This window comes from Callospermophilus lateralis, chromosome 11, assembly GCF_048772815.1.
Source record: "Callospermophilus lateralis isolate mCalLat2 chromosome 11, mCalLat2.hap1, whole genome shotgun sequence".
Taxonomy (NCBI): Eukaryota; Metazoa; Chordata; class Mammalia; order Rodentia; family Sciuridae; genus Callospermophilus; species Callospermophilus lateralis.
The window spans coordinates 67,874,671-67,883,373 of record NC_135315.1 but is presented as its reverse complement, the minus strand read 5'-3'; positions in this window follow the sequence as shown (position 1 = coordinate 67,883,373).

The following is an 8,703-nucleotide window of genomic DNA, read 5'->3' as shown; positions in this document are numbered from 1 at the left end:
AAATTAATTGTTTATATAGCTACATTATTTCCACAACTCCCTCAAGACCTCGGGTGTTTGTGGAGGTCGTCTATCAAGATTTCTTTATAGCTATAAGTTGTCAATGACATACCTGTTCACTTGGAAAGTAATATACTTCCTTCTGTTTCTCTAAACTCTATACAACCCCTCTTTTAACTGAAAAATTACCATTCAATAAAGTGGTTTCCATTTTGTCTGTAGGAACATGATTGATTAATGGTGGCATCATAGGTGTCATCATTTCTTGGTATGTCCTGATGAGGTGGTCTACTATCCATCTCTGAATGGAATGGTTATCAGAACCTATTGTGTCTTAGTACACTTTGCACTGACATCATGGACTACTTGAGATTAAATGATTTATAATGAAGAGAGATTTGTTTTCTCATGGTTCTGGAATCTGGGAAATACAAAATCATGATGTTGGCATCTGGTCAGAGCCTTCTTGTTGCATCATTCAATGGTGGAAGATGAAAAGGCAAGGGAATGGGGCAAACTCCAAATTTTTCAATGGCAGCAATCCCATCTATGGGGATAGAACCCTTCTGGCCTAATCACCTCTTAAATATCCTACTTACAAATGATGTTACAGTGGTAGAGAGAAACATTCAAACCATAGCAAATTCTCAGCTTCTCAAAAATCTGAGACAGAGTTCTCTTACCCAAATAAACTAGCTTATCTGTGTCTTTCTTCTTATACTTTCCTTGATTTCTGTCACTGACAATATCCTTTTACCTATTTGCTTCTTCCTTAAGATCAGAGTGTATGTCCTAATTTTTAAATGTTCTTAGAATTTAACATACTGTCCTGTGCCTGGTAAACAAAAAAAATATTTGAATAAACTTAATCATAATGGACTAGTGGGTACATATTATCTATGGATGAAAAATATTTTTTTCTATAACCATACATGATATTTTGTTTGATGTTCACCTTTTTTGCTAAATTCCTGTTCTATTTTAGCTGATAATACTCCATTGGAATATAAGGGAGTTTATGCTTTTATTTGGAAAAAGGCACTCATTTCTTTGTTGCTGAAAACATGAATGGTTTTCTGGTTGCATATATTTCTAGTTCAGTATAATTAGGCCAGCTATCTAGAGGTTATACTATAATAAATCACACACATAAGCTTCTTGACTGTAATACTGTCATATTTCAGCACACATTTTCTCTCTAACAAAGGAAGGTTATGATACACATCAAGTTAATGTTTGAGAAATAACTACATTGTAGGTTTCATTGACAGTGATCTTAGTCACTTGAAATTTTTTGGAATCGAAAATGTCAAGGTCATCAAATTCTAGTAAATCTAACTTTGACTTCCAAAATTGTGCCTTCCTCCCAAATTTCATGATCCTATTCATACAGTAGGATTATAACATTTTACATGAGGCAAATTTTACAAATTAGTTACACAGTACTATTTCATTGTAAAAAATTTTAAGATTCAGCTAAATAAAAGAAAATCAAAATGAACTAATACCATTTGTTTTTTCTAGATGTATTTATTATATGAATATGTCATATACATATCTATACATGTATAGTGAACATATACATATTTATAATTGTGTGTCATAAGTGATACAGTGTTATCAATGATGCTTCTTAAAACTCAAATTCAATAGCTTCCTAAAAGTGAATTATAGATTATTTTTTACCAATCCCTGATATTTGTTAACTTAAACTCTTTTCAAATATTTTTATTATAAAATATCTTACAAGGAACTCATGTGACTAGCTCTACAAACACACACACACACACATACACACACACACACACACACTTATAATATTCCCAATACAGAATTATTGCTGTAATTTTTTTAGTTCCTAATTTTATGTATATTAAAACCTATCTCCTTTCCCTGACCCTGCTATCATGGTCTCTCTTCACATGATGATCAGAGTTTTCTTTTTACAATATCATTTGTATAATGTTGTTCCTCTGTTTAATAATCTTCAATGACTCCCCATTGTCAACTTGCATGCTTAAATGATTAAAGTATCATTTCAGCCTTTAAATTCTGCTTCCTCCCAGTTAGTGTTTTGTAATTTTTATCTGCACGTTTTGCTTTTCTCCAAATTCCCAGAGCAAATCCTGAAGGTTTTATGCTTGAAAGTATGTACTCATCAGTAAATGTGATTAAAATTCAGATCCTTCTTCAATGACAAAAACAAAAAGATGTTGATAACTTTATGATGAAGTGGAATTTGAGTCTCACTGAGAAGTGTAAACTGTTTCATTTGAAATAGACAGGATCTGGCTGATGAGAGCATCTCACAAACTAAGTGGTAGGAAAGTTTTAGTAAAGAACTACACAGAGGAAGCATCTAATATTACCTTTTAGATGTAAAAGCAGAAACTAAGGTGCAGAACAATAAACTCACTTTTTATACTGCTTAGCTATGCAGTCTCTTTCTATGGAAAGCAGTAAATATTGATTATAGGTTAAAGGCAATTAAAATAATGGACCTGTACCTGGAAGCTGTGCCAGATAGTTCTTGGTACTGACAACATTTACCACATAAGCAATGACTGTCAAATTTAATGAGCAAACACATTTTCCAGGAAAAAGTATTTAATATTCATTTGCCCAGCACAGGCTGTATTCAATTTGTAGGTTAACACTTAAAAAAAATAAAGACACAGTGTGGAAAATGTTGATTTTAAAAGAAGAAAAGGGAGGAACTTTAAAAATCGATTTAAAATTAAAACTGTTTCACATACTTTATAAAGATTCTATAATAAAGCCTCTATCTCAGTAGGAAAAACAAGCCCATTTATCCTGCTTAAAACCATTACGCAGACCCTCTTCTAGGTCATGGCAGTTTGGCCCATTTGGAGAAGACCAAAGGAGAAAGAAACTATTGTATTCAGGACTTGTGCTTTTAGATTATGGATTGCTGTTAGTTGTTCATGAAAATTCTGTCTTGTCCATTTTTATTTTACTTATGTAGGACACCAAGCAAGGGGTTCAAACACAAGACCCTCACCCTGTCACATCAGATGAATGGCTAGTGGTATGAATATGAGGAGAGGGTCCATAATTCATAAAAGGAAAGAACTGGCTTCAGCTTGGATCCAATTACCATAAAAATCCCTCTCAATACCACCTGGGAAATAAACTGAAAGTAATTAGAGAGAGTAACACTTTAGGGCTACACAGCAAGGAAGAGAAGCCATTGCCAGACTAATACCTGGATAAAGACAATTAACACACATTATGGTAAGAATTCAACTAACTATAACTACAGTGAAAATCCTTCTTGAAATATATGCCAAGAGTAACTTCAGAGTAGGAGAAAGACAATTTCATGTAATTACAAGATGCAATGAAGGACAGAATATCGTGGTATGACTAGAATTAAATAAAAACTAATATTTTGAGCAATTCCACAAAGGAAATATTATGTAACTATATTTTGCACTTTTTAAATTCACAAAGTGTAGATTTTATTTTTGCTCACTCTTCATGTCCAATAAAGCACAAAATGTGTTAATTTTCTCCTAGAAAATTGCGAGAATCTGGCTCTTTTTTTTTCTAGTTTAAGTCTCCATCATCTCTCATTTAGAATATTAGAATATCTTCTGAGCTGAATTCCTTATCTCCAGTTGTCAACACTCCCAATCTATCGTCTAAACTGTTATATCACATAGATACTTCTTCTTGGCATCTTGGTGTTCCTAGGCTTAAAATTCATCAATGACATCTTTTTACCTTCAGGATGCATGAAATTAAAGATATGGCATCTTAGACTTTTTATGACCCAGCTCCTGATATCCTTTCCTACCCATTGCCCCCGCCCCAACACTTCATCACATTCCTTTTTACATCTTTGCCAAGTCATGTGTGGTTCTTTCCAAGACCCAAGTTTTTTCTCCTCTGAACACTGACCTACTCCATGCTTTCTGTTAGCATTCATCTACCTCTCTAGGTATATCTTGGATGTCTATCTCTTTTGTTTTGGATTAACTAATCTCAGGATTCTCTTCCTCTACGAGAGTCCTCCATATTAATTTTTAATTCAATTATTTTTCTTTTAGACAGTTCTATAATACTATCCTGACTTATCTCATGGTACTTAATACAAGTGTTCAGTGCTCTCCTTTGAGGTCATGGGTGTTCAGAAATGTGGAGGGAACTGATTAGCCAAAGACTTTTGAAAAGTACACACAAAGGGAATTTTCCAAATGAAGATCATCTCTGTCTCATTATCACCCTTCAACAAATGACCTTGGTGATTAGCATAATGATATATGTGGGAAAATTTGAAACTTGAAACTGAGTTAAGATGGGAAGGCATTTTGAACAGAAAAAAAGGAGAACAGCAGAAAGAACCTATAAAATTATGACCTAAAGAATGAGCTATGGACTACAATAAAGCTCTAAAATTTACAGGTTTGGTAAAAACCAGGCTGAGCAGGTTGAGTTCTTTTTTTCTTTTTCTTTCTTTTCTTTTCTTTTATTCTTTTTTTTTTTTTTGCAAACTTACAAATTTATGCAATTGCCTTTCATGAACAACACTGGGAAAAGAGGCCATATTTTTCATTAGACATTTCTAATGTAGTGGGTCACCTGTTTTTCGTACCTCTTCTATACTGATTTTCCAAAGGTGATAGTCTTCATCAAACATATTTAACTTTAAAAATCTAATAAACTAAGATAAAAGTGCTTTGGGAAAGTTAGAAATCTTAAATAGACATCTTGCTTATCATAGCTAATGGAAGCAGTATGAAACATAAAGTGTTGCCAAACAGAAAACCCCACCAAACTCTTAAAGGGAAGTTTATAGAAAAATAACGTAGTGGTTTACCTGTGAGGTTTTAGGCAGTCAATGGTTTCGTGTTAGTCCAGAGCACTCCACAATTTGGTGCAAACTGTTACAACGGAGACACTAATTTTATTTCTATTGCCCTACATTAAATAGTTTATCCTAAACTAGTTTAGCTGTATCTATTCACTCTCCTATTCATGAGTTTGTGTTGCCTTTTATCAATGCCTTCCTGTACACATTTGTACCTGCATAGAGTGCTGTCTCTATCTTTGCATATTTCCAACCCTACTTGTATTCATGGCCCAATTTAAATTTTCTATCTTTCATATGCCATTTATTGTCAAGCTCTATTGAAACATTCTTTCAACTCTGAGCTACAGTAGCACTTATGTTTTCATTGAGTGTCTTATTAACTATAATCAAACATAAATAAATTAAGTCTTTCATATTCCTGGTAAACAGGATCTAAATGCAGTGTGCCAAATGGATACTTCCAAAAATATTTACAAATCATGGTATCTCATATTGCTTCCTGAGACAATTCTGTCAAAGACATCACTTCAGCATGCATATAATCTATTAATGATGAATGTGATCAGCAGGTTGCTTGAAAGGTATCCCCTTGTTATTTAAAATCACTGCCTAAGTTGCTGTGCATGGAGAAGGTCCCCTGTCATTGCCCATTCTCTATGGAAATGTTTTGTTTTGTTTTCCTGCAGTAAAGTACTGTAAATTTTTATTTAATGCCCTGCATTAACTACAACTGTGCAAACATGATATTGAGTCTTGCATGACTTGTAAATTGTGTTATTCCAAATGGGCACTTTAAAAATATATTTAGCAATCCTAGTATCATCAGAATTAATTTAACTTCTTCAAATGATTATATGAAGGAAATCACTCATGGGTGTACTCAGTCTGTGAACATTGATGTAATTAGCTGACTATTTTAAAGAAATTCCCCTAAAGCATTGAGCAGATTGTTATGCATAGAGCAGATGTCCTGCCTCTAAATATTAGTCAATTGACTGCTGTACTGAATTGTGATGAATGGAAATATAAAAAGGCCACTATGACTCATCATTATAGAAGGGATTTGGGGTGGGAATGGCATTGTAACAGAAAAGTCTTTAGGACCTTTAGTGCTTCAGTCAATTCCATACCCAAAGTCAGGGACTGTTCTCCATGTGTCAAACATTCCTGTTGTCTGTATTCCTAAGAAAGCTAAGGAATTAAAGTCTTGAGCTTTCTTTTCAGAATGTCTACAAGTGGCCCAGGTTGACATCTGGAGAACTTCCAGTTTTTTCTCACAGTTACTAGACATTCAGTATTTCCAAGACTAGACATATTTGCATTTTGAGGGGTCCTGGACAATGCTATGTAATATTTGGAATAACATTGAATATTTTTCTCTATTTAAAAATTCAAACAAAGAAATTTCCATCTTAGTTTAAATTAAATGGAATAAAAACACCATCATTATACTGTAGAAAAAGTTTTCCTGGCTTAAGGAAATTTCTCAATGGCTGAACAAAATGGAATGGAAATATGTTCTTAGAGTAAATGTATTATTTCCCTTTACCAACTTTTATCTATTTTTAAAATCACCTCAGCACATATTTTCTTCAGGAGCAAGAAACTTCTAGTATGCCCATGAACTAGTAGGTGTAAAAACATTAATTCTAAGAGGTCGATACTCAGAAATTCTAAGTCATATCTTCCAAATAGCAATGTTGAAACTCTTGATTGAAACTCTGTACTTCATTATGCAGTCTGATCTTTGCCAATACTAAATATTCAGTGCTGATTTTTAAACTACATTTATTTTTAGTCACACCCAGTTATTTCACTCAGATTATTACTGCTTTATCCTGTTCCTAAGTCAATCTCATGTGATACTCATACTACTGACAATAACATCTAATATTTGAATAGCTCCTGTGGAGGTTTAACAGTTTAACATGTCACCTTTGAGCCTCAAATTAAGGACCTGAAGCAAGAAAGGCAGATGTGTTGCCTATTCTTCTTTAAGAAATGATACCCAAGCTAAAGGTATTAAGGCTCAGAACACTGGAGTGATTTGGGTAAGGTCATCAAACTGATAGGTAGTGGAACTCAGGTCATGTGCTTTTCACTATATTATCTGTTTTCCTGAGCTCATATTTTCTCTTAGATTCTCATTATCCATGATGATATAAAATAATTTGAAGCACAAAAATTTCAGAAACAAAAATTAATAGCCCCTGTAATACTTTTTCTTACATCTGAATTTAGGATTTCTAAATTTTAAGAAATAGTACTTAAGTTTCCCTTAAGTATAGCAGATCATTATTTGAAGGTTGGGACAATATTAAAAATAAACTCATTAACTATTGAACAGTGTCATTAGTCTATCTTTCTTGTTTCTCTATCCCCAACTTTACTCATGGTGTACAGAATTTCATCAGGCCACTAGCAAAAAGTAGTGCATATTAATAGCAATACATTAGTATGAAGATCTGTGTGTGTATATATGTATGTATGTATGTAGAGTCAATGCCTGTGAGTAATGCTACATTATCTTTGTAAATGATACTCAACTGATAATTTGGTGACTATAACCTGTTTTAGAATACAGTTAGCTGCCGAATATCCTAAATATAAAACTAAATTTATTGTTTCTTGGAAATCTAATTAGATGGATTTTAGGTAAGCCAAATCACTTAACATGAAAATACTCAAATTACAGAAATGTTGTGTTAATAGGTAGAAAATTTTTAAAATGGGTTACTTAAGAGGTGTCCCCCAAAAGCTCATGTGTGAAACAATGCAAGAAAGTTGAAAGGTGAAATGATTGGGTTATAAGAGTCTTAACCTAACCAGTATACTAATTCCTGACAGAGAATACCTGGGTAGGAACTGTAGGAAGGTAGGATTATGGTTAGAGAAGGTAGGTCATTGGGGTCATTCCTTTGGAGTATATATCCTATCCCTGATCTTCAGACACAGTCTCTCTCTCTCAATATCTCTCTCTGTCTCTCTCTCTCTAAATCTCTCTCTCTCTCTCTCTCTCTCTCTCTCTCTCTCTCTTTCTCTCTCTTTCTCTCTCTTTCGCCATAGACATGTCCTGAGCTGCTTTCTTCTTCCACCATGACTTTCTGCCTCACCTAGGTCCTACAGTAATGAAGCTGGCCATCTGTGGACTGAGACTTCTGAAGCTGTGAACCCCACAATAAATGTTTTGTCCTCTAATAAATTGTTCTTGTCTGGTTTTAGGTCATAGCAACAAAAAAGGCTAAAATAAAATGCCTTTTATTTTTATGTAATTTCAATAAAATACACAATTTCTCACTAATTTTTGTGAAGTATGCAATTATTCATCCACAAAATGCTAAATTAGATAGCTGGAGTTTTATTGAATTCCAGTTAACAAACACCTAAATAATACAGCTATCAAATGCAAACTTAAACAAAGAGAGTCAGAGGTCTTCTTTGTATATACTAAATATGACTTGAAAACCTATAATGCACATACATGTACCCAGGTGAACACAGGTTCTTTTTTTTCTTTGTTTATTTTTATTTTTTATTAGTTGTTCAAAACATTTAAAAGCTCTTGACATATCATATTTCATACATTTGATTCAAGTGGGTTATGTACTCCCATTTTTACCCCATGTACAGTTTGCAGATTCACATTGGTTACACATCCATGTTTATACATACTGCCATACTAGTGTCTGTTGTATTTTGCTGCATTTCCTATTAATCATGGGTGAATTCAGAACCCTGACAGGATAATAACTCCAGATGGAACACAATCACATAGCCATTGCCTCTATTGTGCTTATCTCAGTGGGAAGAAAGAAAGAATAGCTAACATATTTTACGGTTTTAAGGAAATGAAAATTTTAGGGAAA